This window comes from Anas platyrhynchos, chromosome 5 (assembly GCF_047663525.1).
Source record: "Anas platyrhynchos isolate ZD024472 breed Pekin duck chromosome 5, IASCAAS_PekinDuck_T2T, whole genome shotgun sequence".
Classification (NCBI taxonomy): Eukaryota; Metazoa; Chordata; class Aves; order Anseriformes; family Anatidae; genus Anas; species Anas platyrhynchos.
This window is the reverse complement of record NC_092591.1, coordinates 11914706-11940540: the sequence shown is the minus strand read 5'-3', so window position 1 is coordinate 11940540 and position 25835 is coordinate 11914706. Positions and strand designations below refer to the sequence as shown.

The following is a 25835-nucleotide window of genomic DNA, read 5'->3' as shown; positions in this document are numbered from 1 at the left end:
TTGAGTAGCACTCAGATCACTCTTTTGCAGAATATGACTGGACGCTGTCACCTTGTCACCCAGTGCAAACTAGGGAAAGAATTTCTGCTGAAAATTATCCTGCTAATTCCTGGCTAGTATGGCCATGCTGTGTTTTAACTTTCAGATAAATTGCTCGTCTGTTGGCCCTAAAGTTGTGCATCACTGCCCATTCACAGGAATGTTGTGCTTACTGCTTCATGTGGGGCCTCAAACACATGTCAAACAGTCCTTATCTAAGCCAGACTAAAAACACTACAATTGAATTGGGTGTGTTTTTTTCACCTACTTGTGTTAATTCAAACAAGTTGGGTGACTAATGGATATTTTTCTAACTCAATCTGAAATTATGATAAAACTTTTCTTCATACTCGGAGCTCATTTGGTTGGCATGTATCTCACTCTCTTCTAGAGCAAGAACGGAAGACAGGGAAGAAAGTACAAATTTCAGGATCACAAATGAATGCATACTCTGGCACCAGAGTAATCAAGTGCTAGGGGCACAATGAAAAGTAACACAAGAGTTCTAAAGGGAAGCATTGTATTTTCTGTAGAGCCTTCTCTAGATAATTCATTCAGCTGTAGGGCCAACACTCAGGTATCTTAATACAAACTCATACTCATTGCAAGTTCCAAAGTTAACTCTTTGTCTGAGGTCTGATTTCTTGTTATTTCCCTAAAGGATAGAATAGAATAGAATAGAATAGAATAGAATAGAATAGAATAGAATAGAACAGAACAGAACAGAACAGGAATTGTTCAGTTGGAAATGATTTTCAAAGATCATATAGTCCTACCACATGACCATTTGAGGGCTAACCAAAAGTCAAAGCATATTAATGAGGGCATTATCCAGATGCCTCTTGAACACTGACAGCTATGGGGCATTAACCACCTCTCTAGAAAGCCTGTTCCAGTGTTTGACCATCCTCACAGTAAATGCATTTTTCCTGATGTCCAGTCTGAATCTCCATGGTGCACCTTTGTGCCATTCCCACGTGTCCTGTCTTTGGTTACCAGGGAAAAAAGATCAGCACATCCCTCTCCACTTCCCCTCCTCAGGAAGTTGTAGAGAGAAGTTTGTAGCTCAAGGATTTAAAAAATGGTTTATAGCCATCCGAGTCAAGATTCTTTCCACTTTTTTTTTTTAAACAGACACGTGGCTTTTTCCAAATTCACAAGCTTCTGCAACAGTCTCTATGATCCAACGCTCTACTACTCTTGCAGTGCATTCTCCACTGTCCATCCCCCACCTCTCCCTATTCCCTAAGGCCAAATTGTACAAATGAATGTGTTGGGTTTTACAACATGGACAGTGTTGAGAAATGTTAACAACAAAACCCAAAATCACATTGTTTGTCTTGCTTCAAATTCCCTTACAAACTTAAAACAGACTAATTTTTTCAAAACCTTCATTAAGATACAAATATCTCCCAAATAAATTCTAATTAATTAAGCAAAAATCTAATTAAGCAAAACCAAAGCAGCATATGATTTTGCATATAGAACTATGGATGTCATAACTTTACAGTGATAATTTCACTTTTTGTTTTATCTTTAATCCTGGAAGGATCTGGTTGAGCAGGTAAAACAATAAAAGTTGTAATTTCAGCTAAATATACAGAAATAGTTGTCACAGATGAAGTCCTGGGACCCTGATCCACTTGGTCTTAATGTTCAAAGGAAAAGGAAGGTCCTGAACTCAGAAAGATTAAAAGCAAAGAAAATCCTAATCCAGCACCCTCCTGTGAAACCACAGGAGACCAAAGGACATATCATCTTGTCAATATTTACAGGGCTATGTGTGCCCACCTGACTTTGTTGTGCAAATCACTGATATAAATTCACAACCCCTACCAGACAACTACATGATAAGAAGTGTTTGCACACGTACCTATATATATATATATATATATATAGGTATATATATATATATATATATATATAGGTATTGAGCATATATATATGCTCAATACATAAATAAATAAATAATCAGGCTAGCAGATCTACTAGGGATTTGGGTATACAGTTCGACAGAAAACAAGTGGCATACACAAGTTATAACTGAACCTTGGCTTCTTCAGAGGCACAATGCTGCTGAATTGAGCATTTGTGCTACCTACTGTAGCTCACTTATTACTATGTTTTTAAATGTGGTTTTCTTTAAAAGGTCATTTAACTTCCTGGAAGGCCTTTCCATTCCAGCCCTTCAGTGGGGAGCTCCACTGAAATCCACTTGACCTATACTTGCAAAACGTAGAGCAAAACCATACTTCAGTATTTAAATTAACAGGCACCTGCAAAGAGAACCTGATCCTGCTTGCCTCTTGTATGCAAACAGTTTACTTAGCAACAAAGAAACCACTAATACAGCAGAGGCAAGAAGTTCTCACCTGTGAGTGATTAATAGGAAATCACAGAGAGGAAAAAAAAATAAAAAAAGAAAAAAAAAAAGATAAAAAAAATCCATTCCTAATGCCCAAGATATGGTAATATTGTATGAAAATGTCATTGGGACCATTAAGAGTAGCACTGAAAGACGCTTGATATGATCTAACTCGAATTCAGATTACCAGATTCTGTTGGCAGTCTGCTATACAAATTAGGAAAGAAGGCCATAGAAATTCTCTCTGATATTAAATATAATTGAAATTCATTAAGTGTTGTGCCCAGTTTCCTTTCATACAGTCCATATTAGCAATGGAAAATACACTTCATGTTACCTCTATTACTCAACAATTAGTGTCAATTCCTACCTGTCTGCTTCATAGAAGCTGCCTCCTCTCTCCACTTCTCAGACTACACAAGTACATAGGGTAAACAGTAGCTGGCTACAGGCAAGGTATCTTCCAGGTTGCAGAAGAACTGCCACAGGACTGTAGTGATGGACTTAAAACTGAAGGAAATTTTAACAGCTAAGTTGCCCATATTATTCTGTGATGATCAGTATTACTTTAATATTACATTCTGGAGTGACTGGTCACTGTTATTTAGGGTAGCTCAACTAACAGCACTGCTGTTATGGTGAAAAGATGTATCATTCTTTTAGGACAAAGGTCATGACAGTTTGGTTTTTGTTGTTGTTGTTTTCTGGCATTTTCCACATAAACAAATTTGACCCATGATATAAACACAATAAGTCAATAATAAGTAATAACAATTCTTTATTAGTTCTTCACTGTGATGTTTTCCGGGATACTCCACTTAGCTACATTAGGGTAATTTCGTTGTTTTTCCAGTTCCAAAGCAGAACAATAATGACAGTAGCATCCAAAGAAGTTTCTTGTAATTGCCTAAATTGTATAACACCTTACCAGGATGACAGAAAAATGGCCAAAGAATTTCACATTATAAAACTGGGCATATCATCTGATATAGCAACTTTGAACACATTTTCAGACTATGCAGAGTTTAAAAGCTTTCCCAATTCTAGTTTAGCCAAAAGTCTTTCATGGGCCATCTGGTTCTAATGATACAAAACTAGAATATTTGGTGTCCTTTTCACTATGCTACATTAAATTACAGCTTAAAACATCAGTAAAGCAAAATCCATTCTTTTTATATTATGTTTTTTAAATTAAACGTTAAGTATTTTGGCTTAGAAAATGTGTTTATTTTTGTAAAACTGTACAGCATATACTATATGTTACAGTCTGCGGAATCCTTAGTTCAGTTACTCTTGCATGTTCCTTGGTCCACAGCCCACTGAGGCAAAGGGAAGTGTTTCCATTGACATCAATGGGCTCTAAATGAGGCTCCTACTGTGAGTAACACCAGATTCTTACTCATCCTAAAACATGTATGAGGTTTCAGTACTTCTCCCAAGAGAAGAGGTTCAAATTATGCTTACAGTAGCTCTTCCTAAATTAAGTATTCCGTGTACACTTGGTAACCCAACTGAAATTCAGTTTCAGTATTAAGGATGTGATACGAGATGTTACACCTGAAAGACACTGTGAATTATATAGTCTATATCAGTATGCACTGTGGTTAACTATAAACAGACTTTCTGGGAGCAACTTTCACAAGTGCCTCTAAGACTTCAACTTCCGGCAGCTGTTGAAAAACAATGGAGTTTTGAAAATCCCACACCAAATGTAACTCATCACTTCTGTTACAACTCAGTCACAACAGGTTAAAGTTCCCTACATTTCACCACCATTCTTAGAAGCTTGTTCTGGAATTGGAAACACAGACCAGTATTTTGGAAGATGTGTAGAAAGAAAGTCCATTCATAATAATAGAAGTGCCAAGCATCTGTAGGTCAAAGAAGGTCAAACCAATCTGGAAATCAGAGTAACCAAGAAGGTCGACAAATCAATGCCTCAGGAAGCTAACATCTGCTACACACCAGCTACGATCAACCAACACTAAAATTGTGTAGCAAATGGCCATCATTTTTTTTCTGTACATTTTGTTTTTCTTTGAATTTTCTATCACTATAATCCTCATTGTGAAGTTACATTGTGAAGTTGAGATGCAGGTAGTGTCCAAAGGGACATCACATCCTGCTCTCTTCTATACTGTTCCTGAATCCAAATACACTAGTAGGATAGATTTCATTTAATTGCTTTCTCTCAGATTTTTCTTCTTACCCCATGGTAGCTTCCATGTTAACATTACAAAATAGTTAGAACATATAATTCCAACCCTGACTCCCTTACAAAGCACTCTAAACAGGAGTTCTGGAGTAAGAAAGGGCTAAGAGAGGACTGCATGAATTGGCCCATACAGAGTTACATGCTAACTGTTGTTATTGTTCTCAGAGAGTGCATTTAAGGTTTTGGGAACAAACAATAAAATGAACAGCTGAACAATTTTAATCATGGCCCAGTTCCTAGTTACAATTTTTTTTAAGCTGTCTCACCATTAGAGTCTGATTTTTTCCCCAATGAATAAAATTAAAAAAAAAAAAAAAAGAAAGAAACAAACAAACAAAAAGGATATATTATGTAAAACTTAAAGAAATACTGTTATAAAATGACAGCAAAACTAAAACAGAAAAAAAAAAAAAAAGGTTCTCACATATGACATTCTATGCTCCTAGCCCAGTATTTGTGTATGAGTTACACATAATTTTTAAAATGTTCCATTCTCTATATACTTCATGTACAAGCCAATTCTCTAGGAAAATATGCTTTACTAGATAAGTTAAAAGTGTGGCCTCTGAACTCTGTGACTAGACAGAGAATATCAGTTTTTGACCACAGACATGTCTGAGCAAAATTACAATGCACACTCATATGAAAGACATATTTCATGCATTCCTTGTTTCAGAATGTTACAGCAGGGACACATCAAATCAGAGTAAGATGACAGCTTACACAAGCAAATAAGAATGGCAGAATAAGATGGCAGAAAGATGCCAAGACATTTGGATAGACTACTGACCAAGAATATCCTTTTAAGATCCCTTCTTCATTCATTCGGGGCCTGATTCAATTACTTCCACTGGAGTCAACAGAAAGACTTGTGGTCTTCAGTGTCTGTTATTGTGGCTTGTTACTTGTGTTACAGTAGCACACTGAAGACTCAATTAAGTTCAAGCACCATAATGCCAGGTGCCACAAAAACACCCAGGGTGTAATAATCCCTTCTTACCAAAGCTTGCATGAAGCAGGACATTGAATCATGCAGGGCAAAAAAGATATTGCAAACAAAACACAGAAAAGAATCCAAAGGGAGCCCAAGGGATTTAAGCTGGGTTACAAACAGCCGGTGGTAGAGCAAGTAAGACTTTGGCTGTTTGACTGTACCCGGTGACCCACCGATTAAACCAAGCTGCCTAATGATGGACTTTGGGCCAAACCTGCACTGCACTACATGAATTGAGTGAATTAAGTAAAAAAACTACCTGCTAAATACAATGAAAAACTGTTGCACTGTTTCTACCTCATGCAGACTACATGCACTGCAGTAATATTAACGTGTGTGCAGAAGGCTGGAATCACTAGTGCTCTTCTTGTAACTCTTGTTTTTAATAACAATTCTGCAGGAAAACGTCATAAACAGAAACACAGAATCACTCCAGAGGTTACCCATTTCCATTCCTCCCACACCATGGCAGGCTCAGTTGTAACCATGTCATTCCTAACAGATGTTTGTCTAATCTGTTGATGGATGCTCCCAGCTATCATTAGGCAATCTCTTCCAGCACTTCAACCCCCCCTCCCCCCCTTGCCTATTAGAACTGTTTTCCTTCCTTCTAATCAGAACCTTTCTTCCAGCAGCTTATACTATTATTTATTCTCCTAAGTTGTTCTCTCTTCAGACTTTTCTTTAGACTCTTCAACTCCCACACATTCAAATATCTCCTTTTAAATCACCTTGTTGGCTAACATTCATTTTGAGATCCACTGTAACCTTAATACTTTGTCTGCAGTATTGGGTTCTCCATCCCTCATCTACACAGCTTATTTTTCTTGTCTAAATGCAATAACTTGCACTTGCCTGTCAAAAGGCCCTTGAACTTTATGGGTAAATATAACTTTGAATTATATTAATTTTCTTCTATGTATATTGAGTTTGGTGTCAACTGCAAATTTTAAAAGCCTGTTCTATACCACCGTAAAAGGACACTACTGAAAATCTTGAATGCTAGATTCTCAACAGATACTTTTCAATATATCAAAGAACAACTGAAAAGTACCACTTAGATACAATCAGTAAACCATTTTGCACCCACTCCATTAGTTTCATTGAGAACATTTGCTTTAATTTCTTATTAGAATGTCATATAAAACAATATCAAAGATCTAAAATCAGGATAGACTTACTAATTCTTCTGTAACCAGAGTCTGCTGTTCTGTTATACGTTGGCTTGACACAACTTGACCATTAATATATTTTTTCCTGACTGTTATTCATAAGTTGGGGGTTATTCAACTCATCATTTTCTACGTGTTCAAAATGAGATTGTTTATCATTTGTTCCAGAATTGTTGGGAGGAGGGGAATGTATTTAAATTGATCAGTATCTTCTTTCTAGCTACTCTTTTCCTCATTTCCAATAGTAGACACTAACTTTTCCCCATAACCTACCTGAGTTCTCAATTACTAATTATTCTGAGACTGTTTCTCTTTTAAAAATTTCTAAATATAGTACATAAGTTCCAGACAGTCTGAAACAATTAAATTAAATACCACACAGTCAAAATCTGTACCTTAATGAAACTGCATAGGAAAGTACAGAAGTTTATTTTGCAACTTCCCAGGCTCTTGCAGTGTTTTATTTTGCAATGTTAATTTTCCTTTCAATAAAAGTTCTTCCTTTCTTTTTAATGATTGGGGGACTGAATGGTTAGTTTTGGCAATAATGTGTTTTTACCTAGGATCATGAGTCTCTTCACATGCATATTTGGTCATAGGGCTACAAGGAATAAATTTCCCATTTGGATTCTCTGATGACTAAAAAGGGATGAGTTCACATCATCTCTTTCCAAATACTATAGCACTGTGCATAAATAGCTGCTGAGTTCTAGAAAGAGTGTAGTGGTATCATGAAACTGGACCAAAACTAATTAAATCTATTGTTCTGCAGAGCTAGTTTTCCCAGGCACAAAACGATGTTATAAGAATCATTGCTTTCAAATAGGGAATAAGTTCTTCAAAGATAGCTTTCTTTTCTTTTCTTTTCTTTTCTTTTCTTTTCTTTTCTTTTCTTTTCTTTTCTTTTCTTTTCTTTTCTTTTCTTTTCTTTTCTTTTCTTTTCTTTTCTTTTCTTTTCTTTTCTTTTCTTTTCTTTTCTTTTCTTTTTTCTTTTCTTTTCTTTTCTTTTCTTTTCTTTTCTTTTCTTTTCTTTTTTCTCTTCTCTTCTCTTCTCTTCTCTTCTCTTCTCTTCTCTTCTCTTCTCTTCTCTTCTCTTCTCTTTTCTCTTCTCTTCTCTTCTCTTCTCTTCTCTTCTCTTCTCTTCTCTTCTCTTCTCTTCTCTTCTCTTCTCTTCTCTTCTCTTCTCTTCTCTTCTCTTCTCTTCTCTTCCCAAGAAAAGTGATGTATCATTAATTTCAGCCAGAGCCAGATCATATTCAAAAATGGCAATTCCTTCAATCTACTGCCCTTCCCCATAAAGATAAGATAATGTAATGCCTAAGTTCATCTAGGTACATTCTTGAAGACATGAAAATGTTGTTTACATACTTTTTACACTGCCTTATCAGATTAATACTAAATTCCATAACTATGCAATTGTAAGGGTCAAAGACTCCTATCTACCTTGTTAACAAAACACATATACTTAAACTTGAGAAAAGAATGGTAGAAATGAACTCAGTTAGTTTCTTTATTACCCTACATTCAATGTGAGGAGAATAATTTCCCATATCACTTCTTAATTTTTTGTGGCTTTACAATTCCAAGAATTTTAAGAAACAAAAATAAATTTTGTTGGGAAAACATAAATTACTGTCATAGTCACAGAAAAAATACTGAACAGGAATATTTAGGTGGAACTGCCTCATTTGCTTTATTCTTTTTTGACTGTTGATAAACACATGTCTAATGATTCTAAGTTCTATGAACCTTCAGCCCACTAACCATAGCCTTTCAATGCAAGGCCCAAACTATCTAATAACATCCCCTTACTGCAGTTGTTTTCAAAATAAGGGATGGTGGACTAAACTCTGGGCAGGACGACAAACCTATAAACAATTCAGACAGTTCTTTATACAAAGATTGGTTGGAATATCAAATAAGCTGCCAAAAGTTATGCAGCCAGCAGTTAAAGTGACTTGCGTACATTAATTCAAGAAAAAGTTGGATTACACTTTGGAAAAGAATGAAATAACTATGGTACAGCAGCCACTGACTTTTTACTTTTTTTCTTCTTTCCTTTTCTTTTTTCTTTCTTTTTTGGAGTTTAGTATTATGGTTAAACTGTTTCACATAGCTAACAAATATACTAAAATTAGCAAACTTTCTCCTTTCACTTGCTGTATTCTGTAAGAAAGTTTCCCATGGTTATATGAGACTGACCACTGGGCTGTCTTTGCAAGGCTGCATTTATATCTTTAGTTGCTGAAGTAAACACGTCTTTTTTTGGCATAAGGATGCCTAGCAGCACTTTAAAAAGAAATTAAAGCCTCAAAAAGCAGATGAGGAAGATGAGATAAAATAAAACAACTTAAAAAGTACATAGATGACTAGATAATTCAATAGATATCTGGAGAACAAAAAAATATTAATAATGAAATTCTGTCATGACCCTTTTGTGGTCATCAAGACTTATTACACAGCAGGAAAATCAGATACAGGAGAGAAAGTTCAGGAAAAAGGAAAATATAAGTCAAATGCAAATCCATTCTTCACTGAACTTTTCTGTCTTGAGAAAACCAATATAAAATTGTTTTTATTGGGGGAAAAGTAACTGTTAGACTTGCCAGAAAATTAAAACACCAAGATAATCACCAAGACAGAACACAGGAAGGAGTAAAAGGGAAAAATAATAATAATAATAAATGAAGCATATAAAGTTTTAAACATTTCATTGTAAAAGCAAAAGATAAGAAAGTTTAGAGATTGTTGGTATTAGTTAAGTCCCCTTGTTCACCTAAGCTGTCATCCTGGCATCTGGTGCCACAAGCAGAAGCAGTAACAATGATGAACATTGCTGTTGCAACAGAAAAGACAAAAGAACGTGGGAAGAAAAAAAAAAAAAAGTATAATTCAGTCCTTTCACTTTCCAATGTATTCTTGTTTCCTGTGGCACATCATATAATCATCTTTCCAGTAAATTTTTAAATTTCTCAGATGATCAAGTTTTTACTGCTTCCTTTCAGAGATGCTTGTGAGCAACTAGAAATGATACAGATATGAGCTAACAAGTAATGTAACTGGAACAACCAACATGGGCAATATCACTAACTGCTGATGATCACCTCATCACAAAGAAGTAAATAATGTCTTCTTCAGAGGACTTGGCCTTTCTCATCTTTGGAAATTATCCTTACCCAATACAGTATTTGTGGAGGGAAAATAAAGCAGGGCACAAGCAGTTTTCAAATTTCACCTCAAGAACAGTTCATCTCCATGTGCAGGAACTCAAGCAAAGGTAGCAGGATGTCTGAATGGATCAAGATGCTCCTGACAAAGTCCAAACACAAAAAAATGTATACAAGATGTGAAAGGTGCAACCAGGAAGAAAACAAGCACACAGTCTGAGATGGGTTTGGGAAAGATAAAGCCCACCTGCAGTTGAATTGGGCAAGGGATGTGAACTACAAAAAAGAATGGCTTCTATAAGTACATCAGCAACAAAAGGAAGACAGGAAAATTTGGACCAGCTGCTGAACAGGACAGGGGAAAAAGTACAAACAAAAGGCCAACATATTCAGTGCCTTCTTCACCTCAGTCTTTACTATGAAAGACTTTTGGACTCAATGATCCTTATGGGTCCCTTCCAATTTGGGATATTCTATGATTCTGTGATTTTTGCCTTCAGGAATCCCAGGCTCCAGACACGAGTGGAGAAGTCTGGAGCAAGTAAGGAGGACTTTCCTTGGTGGAAGAGAATCAGGTCAGGGAATATTTAAACAAACTGAATATCCACAAATCCACAAGATTAAATAGGATGCACCCATGAGTGCTGGCTAATGTCATTGTGAGAGTATTCTCAATTATCTTTTAAAGGTTATGGCAGTCAGAGGAGGTTCCTGAGTGTGAGAAAGCAAATGCTACAACTGTCTTCAAGAAGGGCAGAAAAGAGGATTTGGAGAACTAGCACCTCCTAGGCTCTTTTCAGTGGTGCCCAGGGACAGGACAAGAGGCAAAAGGCACAAACTGAAACACAAAAGAATCCCTCTGAACACCAGAAAACACTTTGTTGTGTGGGTGGTCCTCCTGGGAGATATTCAAAACCAAACTGCTCTAGGCGGCCTTGCTTCACAAGGTAGGTGGACCAAATGACCTCCAAAGGTCCCTTGCAACCTAAACCAACCTGTGATTCTGTGATTGGTTCAGTGAACCAACAAATATTATTTATCTTGACTTCAAAGGGGTTTTTGACACTGTCTCCCAAAGAGTTCTTATGGAAAAAAATATATGAATTATTAGGCACAAATTGAAATACATAACAATACAATTAAATACAAGAAAAAATCCTCTCACAGTGACGGTGGTCAAACACTGGAAGAGGTTGTCTAGAGAGTTAGGAGTCTTCTCTTTTGGAGATATTCAAAACCCAGCTGGATATAGCCCTAAACAACCTGCTATAGTTGAGTGTGCTCTGAGCAGGAGATTGACTTCCATAGGTTCTCTTTAACCTCAACCATTCCATGACACTGTGCACCGGGTAAAGCTGTCATGAAATGTAAAATATCTTATATCTTTCAAAGATACTTAGCTTTCCCTACAAATCTGGAACATCTGAACCCTTGTTACTAGACCCAAACCAGTTAGTAAATAACCCAGAATCAGAACATGACAAAACCTGTAATGTGGCTATAGTGTTATATCATCAGATGAGGTTCTGCATACTGGAGGTAAAATCCATGAGGGTTAAATTAAGACACAGAACAGATTTACTAGAAAGCTTTTGTTTTCTTGATCCAAGCATTTATCATCATTTTAGACTAACAGCTGAAATTCATCTTTTGTAATGATAAATTATAGCTGGATGAAACTTGTCTGGGCCTGCCCTTTATTTCATTCTTAGTTGCATTCCCTTGGTCTTTGAGGAACAAGTAGTCAGATTAGGAAGTCCTCTAACAAAATGGTTTGCAAGAAAGCAAGGCTATTTCTGTAAACAATGGAAAAGTCCTATTGCTGAATCTCTATTTGTGAGAGAGGAAAAGAAAATGTGGCTATTTGACAAAAAAAAAAAAAAAAAAAAAAAAAAAAAAAGGCCATACTGGACAGTCATGAGATGCCACAGGTAACAGTTAAATCTACCTTGGCATGAAAAAATCATACATTGAAGTGCCAGGAAGTAAAAGATTCACAGTTATTCAGAAAGCTACTAGACACAAAATGCTGGGGGAAAAAAAAAAAAAAAAAAAAAAAGTAAAAATCAAGTACTCAAGGACAGGCTAAGGTCATAAAGAGAAACAATGTTTCTATAAGAGGAAGACTGAGATAGTATGTGTAAGCAGTGCTGGTAACAAGGACAAGGGAGAAAGGGAGGAGGACTGTGCCGGTACATATATTTTATTGCCAAATGGGCTGAAAAAAATTCAACATCACTGCTATGGTATTTACTTCACTATATCTGAAGGACAGCAGCAGTGGAATCTGCTGTTTGTGTTAAAGTGTCAAGAGGGGAAAGAACAAAGACATGGAAACATCTGCTTTTAGAAGCCACTTGAAAAATAATTATGCAATACCCTGTCAAAAACATCTGTTAAAAATGCTGCTGTCCACCCATCACATAGAAATAAGACATTTAAGGAAAATATAAGCAAGACCAGACCAGGAGAAGACCATGGCACATTTTTCTCTTGCAACCCCCATTACCAAAAACTGAAACCCAAGCATAAGTTCAGTAAGAGAAGTATGTGATAGAAGAAAGCAGGATGATATACCACTTCTGAACAGATGGTACAACCTGCTGTTACATAATCAATACAAATTGAACCAGAAACCATGCTTAGAATGTGCACTCTTTCTGAATACAAACAAATTGCTTCCTGAGAAGTTGCAGCCCTCCCATTCACAGAATCCAATGCCTTGCAAGCAGTCATGGAGCTCATTCCACCACAGCAAAACTATTCCAGTACAGAGTCTTCCTGCCCATCACATAGAGGAACTCAAGTTTTCTGTAAATCAAGTTTTCAGTAAATTCTGTAAAAACCACAGGATCCAAAGCTTTCCAACATGGATAAACCAGGTGTCAAATGCTAGTCCATTGAAATCAATGGCAAAATAGATACCTAGGGGATAGGATAGCAAGACAAGATTTTACTCAGTGCTAGAGAGTCAGCTAAGAAAACTGCTGAACTTCATCTGCCAGAGAGTCCAAATCAAAGTGGCTCTACTTCTTAAATCCTCTTAGGACTAGGTATCCTCTAACAGTAGGAAACAGCTCACTACACTGTTTATGCACATTGCCATAAAGGGCAGTGGGCATATAATAGCATCTCCACACTTGAAGTGCTGTGCAAAGGTTAAACATGAAACAACAGGATTAACATCCAAACCTTTCAGGTGGGCTTATAAGCCCAGTGCAGTATTGTGTTGGCATGATGTTACCTGAATCCTAAGGACCACCCTCTCTTCTTGACATTTTGATTTGCTGTACACACTTAACAGCTCATTCACATTTTAAAACCTATACCTTCAGCCAAAGTAAAGAGTACATGTATGAGTTTTTAAGAGAGCTTATGTGAGCAAAAGCACAATACCCAATTTTTTCAAGTTTCTGCATTAACTACTTAGCATAGCTAACTTCACCCACAGTTCAGAAGACATATTATTGATGAGATTCTATATGGCATCTGACAGAAAGAGGCTGGATATGAGCCCCTGCCTCTCCTGTACGCTCAAGTTCACTGTCAAATTCAGTTACATAAGAAATTCTAAGTTCATAAGAAATTCTTTCTGCCAAAAGATTGGTCTCCTTAAGTTAACGGGAAACTCACCTTGGGCCTCAGAACAGACCCCTAAAATTCACCACCATAAGTGGCTGCATTAGCCTCAGAAGTGGGTACTTGTCAGTAGGAAGCAAAGAAATTTTTATAATCACAATATGGTTTATAAAATGCTTTGAAATCCTTTGTGGTGAGGGACAAGTTGGTGTCATGTAAGAAGGTATTATTGTTGTATCAATAAAACAATGACTCCAAAATATAGCCACTTTGTTGCTTAAGTTGTCAAAAGAATACATAATAGGGGGGGGGGATTTAAATAGAGGGGAGATTTAAATGTGCCCAAAATAACTGTAAACCAGATTTTAGCCTCACTAAAATTTTCAGAAATTTTCTTCTCAAAACAATAGCTTGTTATAAGTGTCATCTCAATGTCTCCTCTGCTTATTTTTATATATAATTTTTTTTAGTCTCTATTAGTTTCTGTTCTTTCCTGAACAGTGATTAAGTCCAATGATTAAATGACTGTTTTTTTTTTTCTTTGTATTTTTTTAAGGAGCAGCAAATGTGCTCAAAAACTCAGCCCCAATATTCAGGGTTTGGTAAAAGCCACCCATGATTTACTGCCCACAAAGATTTGCAGATGAGGAGTAAAACTTTCTGTGTGTGACAGATTTAGGTATTTGTTAAAGAGTGGGAGGGCAGGTGGGAGAAATCTATGAGTATGTTCTGCTGTCCTCAAATGTTTCTTTGAAATATTGTTCCATAACAAGATCAATGAGACAAATCTTAAACCTCCTCTTGCATATGGAGGATCTGTCACCTAATTCCCATGGAAAAATACATTCTTTGGATATCTGGGAAGGGAATTTATGAAAATGAAGCCACACAGTGAGAGCTTTACAATATTCCCCAGATTAAAATGACACAAAGGAAGACCTCTGCCTATCACTGCACTTCAAATTCACTGGCAAGAACAGAAGATAGTGAACTATATTGCTCTCTGAATATTTTGCTCAATTAAAGACTGCAAAATTTGGCTTAAGTAATCCATGTTCAAATTCCTGTCTCCTGCAGCTGGAATGCAGTGAAGCCACCAGAATGAAGACCAAGTTAAATATTTTAACTGAGCAAGATACATTCTCATTTTGTGCTCCAAACTACATGGAAGTCTATATTATGAAATGGGATTATAGGATTAGAGCAGGTTTGCCTTTGGCATCTGGAAAGTGTGGCAATTGGCTTCTGTATAGAATTTCCCCAGCTAACATAGGTCACGTGGGTCAGAGCAATTTCCATGTCAGTGCAGGACCAGCATACACATGTAAATGCCATATGCTTGCTGCCTGACTGTACATGATCTGCTGCCACTAACTCCTATTGCCAGCTAGTTTAACATTAACATTCAATGTAATATAATCAAAACTGTGGGCACCATACAATGTGCATTAAAAACACAAATTGCCCTCTCTAGTGACTATTTTCAATTGCCTTGGATGAGGGCAAGAGAAGAAAGACAGACTTCAGTTACTTACAACTGTTTACAAAAGCCTTTGTTTTTCTTTTTCTTTTTTTTTCTTTTTTTTTCCTTTTTTTGTCAAAGGGAACACAAACTAGAAAAAGAAATTCAAGAGACTTGGAAGGCATGAAAGCTCACCTATACAAGTGAGGCGAATTTGGGTTAATATAGGGTATGAATTTAAATATTAATCTTCCCAATTAACCCCTGATGAGACAGCAGCTTCTGGTATCATTTGTCTTGCAGAGTCTTATCTGAGAATCTGAGCAGGAAATTAATCAGGGACAATGTCTCAGGAGGAGCCACTCTGAAATAATTTCCTATTAGACAATCCCTGAGACTGATTGCTCAAATACTGTCAGGATGTACGCTGAAGTCCTCTTTTACATCTGACCAGGCTGCCACCTACAACAGTTGCTCAGCTCCACTGGACTCAGCTCTACTGGACTGTAGTCCAGTAGATAGTCAGTTACCTGATAGTCGGTTAAGTGTACATAGGAGAAACGAAATCAGAAATATCTGATTTGGGTCAGCTTCTTTATAAATCACCTAGTCCTATCACCTGCCAATCTTATGAGTGTCAAAAAAGGATTTTGAAGGTAACCACCTTCAATTACTATTAGGTCCATTTCCACTCAGAAATCTTTAATTTGATTTTACTAGTACGTCATTAACTGAGTCTTGCCAATGGGAAGGTAAAAACAATAAGGCAATAAACAGAAGTCAGTGGTATTGTTCCTCAAAATTCTCTGTCTGTCCTTATTTCTTCATTAATGCTGAAATAGAGCTTACAACAACAAAAGCACAAGCCTCTGCAATTTGATATAAAGCTGTAGCTGCATTCAGTTGCGTACATTCTCTAGCATCACAAGTCTCAGAGAGCAAAATTATTGTGAGCTAGAGGTATCAGATCTTCTATACTTCAATAATACCAGTTCATTTTGTAATACCTGGACACTACTTGGACACTAATATCATCTGTGATACAGACTTCTTTTAGGAAGAAACCCACTCTTGATTTAAAGGTAGAAAATGCACCACAAATCTAGATAAATTGCTCCTGCATTATGAATCACTATTGACATTAGCACTCTAGGCTGAATTTCTCTAATGGACAGAGGAAATAACACCTTTAACAGCTGTTTATATGTTACCAATATATATATATATATATATATATATATATATCTGTCAGAGACCCATATTTTAGAGACTCCAAGAGCATTTTACGTATGCTAGTTCAACCTTTTCCAACTTTATTGTGAAAATAATGATTATAAGACTGGACACAGTACTCCAGTAATGGTCTTCCTGCTGCAACACCAAAGGTAACATAATCTTCTTATTCTATTTGATAAACATTTTTACATCTATCCAAGCATCATCGTCAGCCGTTTCAGTAACACCTCTGTAGGGTATGCTCAAGTTCTATTAGTTTTATATTACTTATTATAAATGTTATTCAATGATATTTAATACAGAGTTCCACTTTCTAAGCATAGTTATACTTTTATGTTTAGACATATGACCCTTAATTTACCTATATTAATCTGTATTGTTCATAGGGCTGCATTTATCAAGCCTTCAGGTTGTGCATATACGTAAACCATTTTCATCACCACATTTCTTCAGACAAATGGCAGCACGATGTGACCAGATCCACACTCCTCAGACATGCACAATGGATCGGCCAGCATTTTAAAATCAGAATCTGGAGGAAAATCTAAGACAACTGCAATTATAAATCATATTTCCTTCTCTGCCATTTTTATTTCATCTCCAAATTCTACCAGCTGTAATGTATTTCACTCTAGAGCCTCGATTAAAATAAATAAATAAATAAACAAATAAATAAATTGAAAGCAAACAAATAAATAAATTCAAGATAATTGAATTATCTTATAATTATATTATTATTAATTATAATTTGATTAATTATAATTATATTATTATTAATTATAATTTGAAAAAAAAGCAACAAATAAATAAATTCAAGATAATTGAAATAAATTAAAAACACTGTCCTCAGGGTAGAATTCCACCTATGACTTATGAGCTAACCAGTTTTTAATTCATACAATATGTACTACACTGATTTTTCATGGTGATATTGTTTTTTAAATCATAATGTCATGTGGAACTTGGTCAAGAGCCTCACAGAGGCCTGAGTACATCATGGCAACCACCTGTTAAATACACTGTTACTCATTGAATCTGTCAAAGGAAAACCAGTCTGTGTGACCAAACACTATATAAATTCAAACTGTATTCAAACTTTCTGTTTAAAGCAAGCACCAACACATAGTGTGAAGAACAGAAGACTTCTGAACATTCATTTCCACACCCTGCCCTCTGAGCTGAGGGACTAGCCACAACACACTTTTTTGCAGTACAGCAGCTCTTCTCACTTCTACATAGCTACAGACAGTTGTCATAACCAATCTGATTATCAAGGATGTGTCTGGGCTGCAATGGATTCTTTCAGGAGCTGCGATAGATTACATTCATGCTGTTTACTGTCACAGCCATTTTTAGATCTGGTAGATACAATATACTAGGAGCAGCCGCAGCATGCCTGATGATGTTATGCACTCATTGAAGAACAGTTCCATTATTTTACTACATGTAAGCACTGCTGTTACATTCCTAGTACTAGTGCTTAAATCTCAGTAGCATCCTGCCTCCTTCACAACTGCCTTTTTTGGTTTTGTAATAACTAATACCTCAGTAAGTTCAGATTGCATAAATAATGCTTGCAAAAGAAAAAAAAAAATCTATGTACATAAAAAATGCGTATAGGGTTGAAACTCCAGCATGCTACCTTTTAAGCTTTGTGGCATCTGCCCAGTTTTCTGCGAGTATATCTACTGTCTGTGAGAGAAAGTCAGGCATCAAAGCAGATATTTTTATGAAGGATTTACTTCCCAGATATACTCATGCCAGCTTCTCCCCTAAACCACTGAAAATAGGCTCAATTTCTATAAAATACCAGCATTCACAGCAGTGAAAATACAATAAGCTGAGGCTGCCCATAATACTGCAGAGCAGACTGAGCAGGCATCTTGTCACAAGACACATTTATAAAGTTCTGGTTCTAAAAATTAAAGTCTGACAGCAGCCTATATCTCCCAATTTATTCTAGCTCTATGATCTCCTACAGAACTACTTGAGCCGCCCCTGCAAAATTATGCATGCCAAGCACTATGTGTTCCATTGAGTCCCTCTCTTTTGAAAAGCAGAAGATGGGAACACAACATATTCAAGAATCTGGACACGGATATTATTGCACACAACTGCACCCTCAAGAATGGATCATTTCACCCCATTTTAAAAGACCAGAAGAAGTGGCTGAAGAGAAGAAATTCACCACGTATCTTTTTTTAGTGGTTTGGTGTTTTGTTGTTGTTTTGTTTTTTTTTTTAGTTTTGTTGTTCTTGTTTGTTTTGATTTTTGTTGTTGTTGTTTGTTTGTTTGTTTTAAAACCAATTGAACACTTCAAGGTAAATACAGTCCTTAATGTAAGACCATTGATAGGAGATTTCCAAACCTTAATCAGGGAGTCTGTTCCTTCATCTGGCTGGTGGAGCAAAATATGTCATCAAACATTTGATCATGATGTGCACCAGGTTCTTCTTCAACCATCTCATGTCTACAGCAGAAAGAAGACATAAAAAGAGACTACTTTGCAGAGACTTGTAAATTAAATGAGAATAATGAAAGATGGAAATGGAAGAGGTGATGGATTTGTAATTTTTTACCAACTTCAAAATCGGTATATCTGGTGGGATCCAGTTCCAGTCTCACCCGATTTAGGTTAGAATTAAAGAAGAGTAATTCAGCCACTTCCAATAAAAATACCTGAGTATAACCTGCAGGATCAAGACAAACTCAGGGAAAGTCAGCATGATTAAAAAAAAAAATCTCTTACAACTGCTTTTAATTGGTTAAATTATTTTGCTCCATATGGATAGAACATGTGGTGGTTATTCTTGTTACAGAGATACAATACATATCTCCAATCAATGAAGCTGGCAATCCTGTTACACTGTTAAGCATTTCATTTGAAGTTATTTGGCAAGCTTGCTCTGCAGCAGGTAGAATTCCTGAACCAAGACTGGACCAGTTCAAATAGCAGAATTTAGAGCACCAAGTGAGAGACTTCCATTTTGAATGAAACTGAAGACTGTGTTTTGTGAATTCCATACTAACAGCACATAGTTGACCTACTTGATGTGTAGCAACTAGATTTAAACTCCAAAAAGGTGTGTAGATAGCAGGACAATTAGTATATGTCTACCACATTTTCTTAGAAAGGGAAAAGGCAGTTCAGTGTTTAGCTCCAGAAAAGCAACAGCACTGCTGACCACATGCATTTACAGAATACTGGGTTCTCAGCAGCCTAAGAAGCCTCATCAGTGCAGTGTCTATGTGTCTACACACAGGGGGATCAGATCACTTCCTTGGATTTAGGTACCTAAATTCTGCCTAAGTTTTTCTTTAGGCATCTAAGTGCTTTTTTGGATGTCACTCTAAATTCTTACTTACTTATCATAGAACCTTTTCCAAAAACTCCATTAATTTCTCTAGCAATTACCAGAAGACCGTGAGATGATTCCACTAATCTAAAAAATAAAGAAAGTATTAGATTGCTTTTCTTTTTTAAATGAACTACAAAAGAAAATGCATCTGCAAAGTAAACCTAAAACATTGGCTTGTATGACTAAACCACTTTATAGTAAAATATGTAGTGACTTCCAAGACCCTACTGCTGCAGACCATAAAAACTATTGCATAATTATTATTAATAAATGTGTAACTACACGTCATTAACCAGTTATTATGCACACACCTCTCTTGTCCACACCAAGAAACAGAACCACTTCACAAAACTCCACATGTTTGCACTGTCCTCCACACTACTGGGAAATCATTCAGCATCTGCATGAAAAATTTCTCTGCAAAAGAACACATTAAATAAAGATTTCATGTTCTAGAAACAACAGAACATCTAATCCAGGCAAGTCTAATGATTTTGTAGTATTTTCTTGGGGAAGACAAATATTCTCTTTCCTTCTTTCAGAATTTCAGGATGTTCAGAAAAGTATCATTTCACAGGACTGGTGTAATGGTCATAAAATGAACTAAAATATTAAGATTCGTGTTAATTTTAAATAAATCCGCATATTAGAACAAGAAGGAATCCATATGATTTAATCAGGACATTCTCTCATTTTCTTTACTATGTAAAACAAAAGAAGTCAAAAAGAAATTGCAACTCATCACCCTTACAGGAGGTAAATTTTGTTCTTCTTGGCAGACTTTTAGTATTCAAGCTGAAAGATGTGGGCTCTACTTTCATCTTCTTTTGATTTATATAATGATCCTGTTTGTTCATGTTGCAACCAGATTCTTTATGAGCTCAGTATATTGTCAACAACAATAGGACTCAGCTAGGTTTTGTGGATGTTGATGCTGAGTTGCAATTGAATTTATATGGATCTGAGGTTTGCCTAAACCACAACCTTCAGATTCATGACCAAATTTAGGATGGAATCAGGCCCATGTTCGGTACCAGAGCCATTCTTCTTCTACATGGTTGTTTAAGGAACTCTAAGGATAATGTTCCACAAGAGAGATGGAGGTTTCACTTCTCTCAACAAAGTAAAAAAATAAAATACTGAGATATTCCCCTTGGAGTTCAAGAGGGGTAGCTATAAGAGCAGTAACAGCCTGTGTTTTTGGCCTTTTCAAGAAAGTAACAGAGATATCTGAACATATCAAATCACTAACCACAAAAGTAAATTTCAATGTTAGTATTTTGCATCAGTATTATAATTAAAAGTATGCATAGAAACATAAATGAAATGGGAAAAAATGAAGGTCACATACAGTGTCTTAAAATGTGTCTTGGAGACAAATATCCATTAACTCTTCATCTATCATGGTTCATGATCGCTTTTCAAGATAAAGTCCTGGAAATGCCATATGAAAAAATGCTATGAATTACGGAAGCGCATGAAGCAGCTCTTGAAAATATGCAACATTCAGACCCAGACCTCAGGAACTATGGCCATAACAAAACTCCTTGGCTAACACAATTAAACTATTGCCTGTAGTAACTATAGCAGAAGACTTTTCAAAGAGCCCTTTAGTCTCAGAACACTTGCAGTCCCATTAGGAGACTCTACTAGCATTCTAAATGAAATTACCATTGTAATTTAACCTAGTGATAAAATCATGGCAAATATCACTGTGATTATATTAATAGCTGTAGCTAGATTTCTTAAAGGAGGAATGCAAAATATCTTTCAAGAGCAGGTGCAATATCAGCAAACGGAGTTCTGTGCTTTTATAGATTGTGGCACCTGAATACAAAATGTTGGTTTTTGTTTTGTTCTTTTTTTTTCTCTTTTGCTAAAGAATGTTACCAGTATAAGTTCAACTTAAACATGCTTTTCTCTAACTTAGGGGCCACTTCTCACAGAAACCAGTATAATCAAGAGCTGGACCTCCAAAATCAAAAGCTTATTTTTTACGTTACAAATTTTTTCTGTTACCATAAGAAGTTTGTGTCCATAGAAAATATGGATTGCAGTACCCCAAAGGTTTTATCTCCATTCCACATCCAGCTCTGGCATGTCTCCTATACCCTGTTTTATCTCAGCCTCTAAAATCTATTATTTTTTAAATTGTGGGGTATCAGGGAAGCAGATAAACAGGACAGGACAGGATAAATTAAGATCACAAAACCATACTGCATCTTCACTATCTGATCTCCCACAAAACAAGATTTCAAACTTTCTTTGGATTCATTAAGAAACAAATTCCCAGAAGCTTTCTGTGTATGATGATAGCCCACTTTCCCTTTTATTTTTTTTAATAATGATTCTTCAGAAAGGGCACAAATTGATTCCTAGGAGAGATAGTGCTTTTTATCTACAGGGATTTTGTAAACAAATTGATCCAGCTGTTTTGCTTTAGAACTCTCCAGACATAGTAAATTATTCCTTATGACATCAACACTTCATTTCCTCTATTTGCAGTTAACATCTCAAAACAGACTACTCTTCAAAAGACAAATAACTGAAATGTATTAGCATTAACAAGATCATTCAGACACTTTCTTAAAAAAAAAAAAAATGTCTTCTATATATGGATACATTTGGTGCCATAGAATAGTTTCCAGAAAGGATCAAGATCAAATGTGTTTGGTCTTTTTCCTAAGCCACTGAAAATTTATCAAAGAAATCTTAAGAATTTCATTTTTCCTTTCCTTTATTATGCGATTAGCTGCGTTTGTGTTTTAAAAAAAAAAAAAAAAAAAAAAAAGACATGCAGGATGGATTCCAAACGCTGTTAAAACTCAGACAAAAACTAGTTTATCTCCTTAGGATGAAAATAAAGTGGGAAAAAATAAGAGGAGGAACAGTTCTATGGACTAGGCAAAATGAAATTTAACAATATTTTTAACAATATTTGATAATATATGCACATATAGACTCAAAAATTAACAAAGAAGAATGAATGAAAACTGCTCCCTGTGTTTCTTAGTGGCATGCCCAATAGGCCATTCTTCAGAAATGTGTATAGAGATTTTATTATTTTTTTAACTAACAGTAAAAAGTACTAATTGGCTTTAAAGATATAAGAGACTTTTGGAGATAAGAACAAGACAAATATATAATCTGTAAAATAAGAAACAGTTCCTGAGCTGTAAAATAAAAAACAGTTCCTGAGTCCCAGGTGAACACACTGTATCAAAACATTTTATTTTTTTTTGCTGAGTTCACTAATCTTCTTTAGATATTTTTCTTCCATTTTACAATGATGTGACCAGTTTTTCCATAATCTTTCCTAATTGCAGGATTTCTGAAGGTCACATGCTGACAAATATAGCAACCAGCTTTCCATTCTATACTTCCTGAATTAGAATATTTGCTTTAAAATGAAATCATTGGTAGCTTTCCAGTTACTATAAGGACAGCAGGATCAACTGAGTGCACAGCAACAGATTACAAAGCAGGTGGCTTGAGGCTAAATCTAAACAGTTTCCTCACATAGCTTTATAAAGTGTGGTCCTGATAACTCCTAATGAGTGTTAAGGGCTGTCTGGTCACAAGGTCTAGACAGGTCAAGGTCTAAGGATCGGAGCTTGTAATTGCATTCTATTAAATACTCGGTTGTAAAAGGTCACCAGAAGACCAACTGGAGGTATACTGTCTATTAAACAGTAGTGCCCTTAAAAGACACTCAGGACTTAAAAAATTATAAGATACTGAAAGAGAAAAAGAGACAGCCAAAAAAGAGGTGAATCTGAGGACACAGCAGAAAATTGAGGTCATTGTTCTATATCACATTCCCCATGTAAAAGAGGAATTTGAAACTCATAGTCTATTGAAGCAGTTGGTATTTGGCAGCATCAAGTCTAATGTTGAGTTAAACCATTTAGGAGGCAGATTTGGAGAGCCTCTCATTGCAAAATGAACAAATAATGAAATACACTTATTTCATAACCTGTATTTGTTACAAACACATCTCACTGAGCTGTTGTTCATTCCCTAAAAGCTAATAAAAAGGGAGAAATTAATATGTCTAAAGCCAGCATTTTTTACTTCCTTTAAATAAAAGCCTCATATAAAAGCTCTTGTGGTTTGGTGATACTGTGCTGTTGCTGACTGGCAGGGCAGGATTTGGCGATGCACCCCCTTAAAGATTGTTGTTATGCTGTTTTTCTCCCACTGTGAGTACTGGGAGGACACATCAATTCAGACCACTCCAAGGGGAGAGCACCTCGTAAGCATGAATTATTCAGTGACAGGTTTTGAACCAGCCACAACACAAGCAGGTAGTAAAGAGACAACAGGCTCAGGCTTTGGCTAATGAAGAGTGCCACCCACATGCACACAGCCAAGAATGCTAGGACTCAGCTAGGTCATAAGAAAAAAAAGGTAACGCTTTATGTTTCAGGACAAGGAATGCTAATATGTAGTGCTAAGGACTGATATTGCCCAGTTGGGAGGATGGTCATAGGAGCCAGAAATACGGTACCCAGAGTTAAGAGACAAAATCCTGATCTTCCCTTTGAGGCAGTACAGAAGTGCTGGAGTAACTTCAAAGTATTATGACATTTCCCATCTTTTCTTTCCTTCCCTTTGAGCACCCCAAAACATGGCACTGCTCAGAATTTCTGGACCTGCAAAACATTTGGGGGAATGATAGACTCCAGGTTTTATGAACTTTCTGGTGCTTCTCAGCCTTCTGACAACCCTCGCATTACCTGGACTGCAGCCTTCCTTGCAATATCTTGGCTCTGCTGTTCCCAGTTTGCCTGGAACCAATTAATGCATTAGCACAAAAAATGAAAAAGGAATTAATCATCCTCTTCTGAACCTCAAAAGATTTGTTTTGGACAGACCTTTGTGGAGATGGGGTAAGATTTGAACTGTGTTACCCCTTCCTAGCTGACAGAAAGTCTTGCTATTTATTTACCCCTTCTTACCAGCTGGCACCTACAGTAAGTAGTGAGGCTGCACATATCAGGCTTGCTTCCCATTCCCCTATCCTATATAGCACATGGGTAAAAGCTGAAAAAGAGCACCATCTTCTACCTACACTTTCCTTTTTTCCCTTGCAGGATGCAAACTTTCCAGTACAAGGTGGCAGGACATGCCTCCACTTTGTCATCTCATCTTTTGATTGACTTCTTTGGCCTCAGAATGCAACATACCAGTGCCAACAGGAACCCTCAAACTTTTTTTACCTTCCTTCTGCCACCCAGCAGAATCTCAAAACCTCACAAATCTCTTCAGTTCCCTATAATCATATATATCCAGAAAAACACCTTTTTTTGCAAGTTCCCTTCCCAGCCATGGTTAATGGACTCATTGTCGCACATGTGGCACTCTTCCTTCTTTGCCACCCTCCACCAACTCTTCCCACATGCTCAGAGCACCCCTAAGAACATACTAAGGCTGACAGAGTCCTTAAACATGGAATCTGAGGGTACTTTCACTGCTGACAAGCCTCTGCCACTTCCTCCAGCTCCTCCTCATTCTGCCTTCTGTTTCTGGCCTTGATAAGCAGAAACTGAGGGAAAGCCCGTAAGGGCAGTGCACATCACCAGTGCACTAAATACTGCCTTGGCTCTATGGAATTAATCTAAAGATGCTCCACAGGAACACCGTTTAATAAATTCCCTCTGTGCCCATGGCAAGAAGATGGTAACATGGAGATGGCAGGATGGGGTTCAGTCCCTCCTGGTGCCAGGAGGAGGCAGCTCAGCCTAAAGCAGTGCAGCCATCCTGTAGGCCTCCGTGTCATGCAGCCTCAGAATGACCAGTGGCCCTAAGCCCAACTGCATCTTCTTCACATTTTTCCTCCCTTTACAAGTTTTGCATTTGTCTCCCAAAACACTCTTGTATTTCTTTTTTTACACTTAGAAACACAAGGGTTTGCTTTTCAAAATGCCAATTTAGATGAAGAGAGGGGAAATGATACATCAGGAATAAGTTGGAGTGCTCAATCCTCTGGCTCACTAATTAGGATTTATGTACTGGAAAAATCCAATTCCTGGCACCGGTGAGTTAATAAAGAAATGAAAAAAATGTCTGGAAAATTAGAAAAACTGGTATAATTATCTAAGAAAACCAACACATCTGGTCATTTCCTCACACATTGTTATTAGCACCACAATTATTTCAGCAGGAGGGAAGCTGGGGAAGAAGTAGTACAGGACCAATGAAGGAAAGCAGTAGCAGGATAACCTACCACTCAGATACTGACTCC

At 36.6% G+C, this 25835-nt stretch overlaps 1 long non-coding RNA gene across 40 annotated transcripts in view; it reads right to left on the bottom strand.

Moving 5' to 3' along the window:
- The window catches only part of LOC110352930 (uncharacterized), a 237964-nt gene that overhangs the window by 157672 nt on the left and 54457 nt on the right, over positions 1-25835 (bottom strand). For 32 of the 40 annotated variants that reach the window (XR_011809464.1, XR_011809463.1, XR_011809480.1 and 29 more), the window contains 4 exons: positions 20940-21022; positions 19900-20005; positions 19596-19672; positions 18598-18699 (listed from right to left, as the gene is read on the bottom strand). The exons of 1 other annotated variant lie outside the window; for it this stretch is intronic. This is a non-coding gene — a long non-coding RNA (uncharacterized lncRNA). The remainder of the gene's footprint in view (positions 1-18597; positions 18700-19595; positions 19673-19899; positions 20006-20939; positions 21023-25835) is intronic. 7 more of the 40 variants (XR_011809490.1, XR_011809492.1, XR_011809498.1 and 4 more) reach the window with 4 other exon arrangements.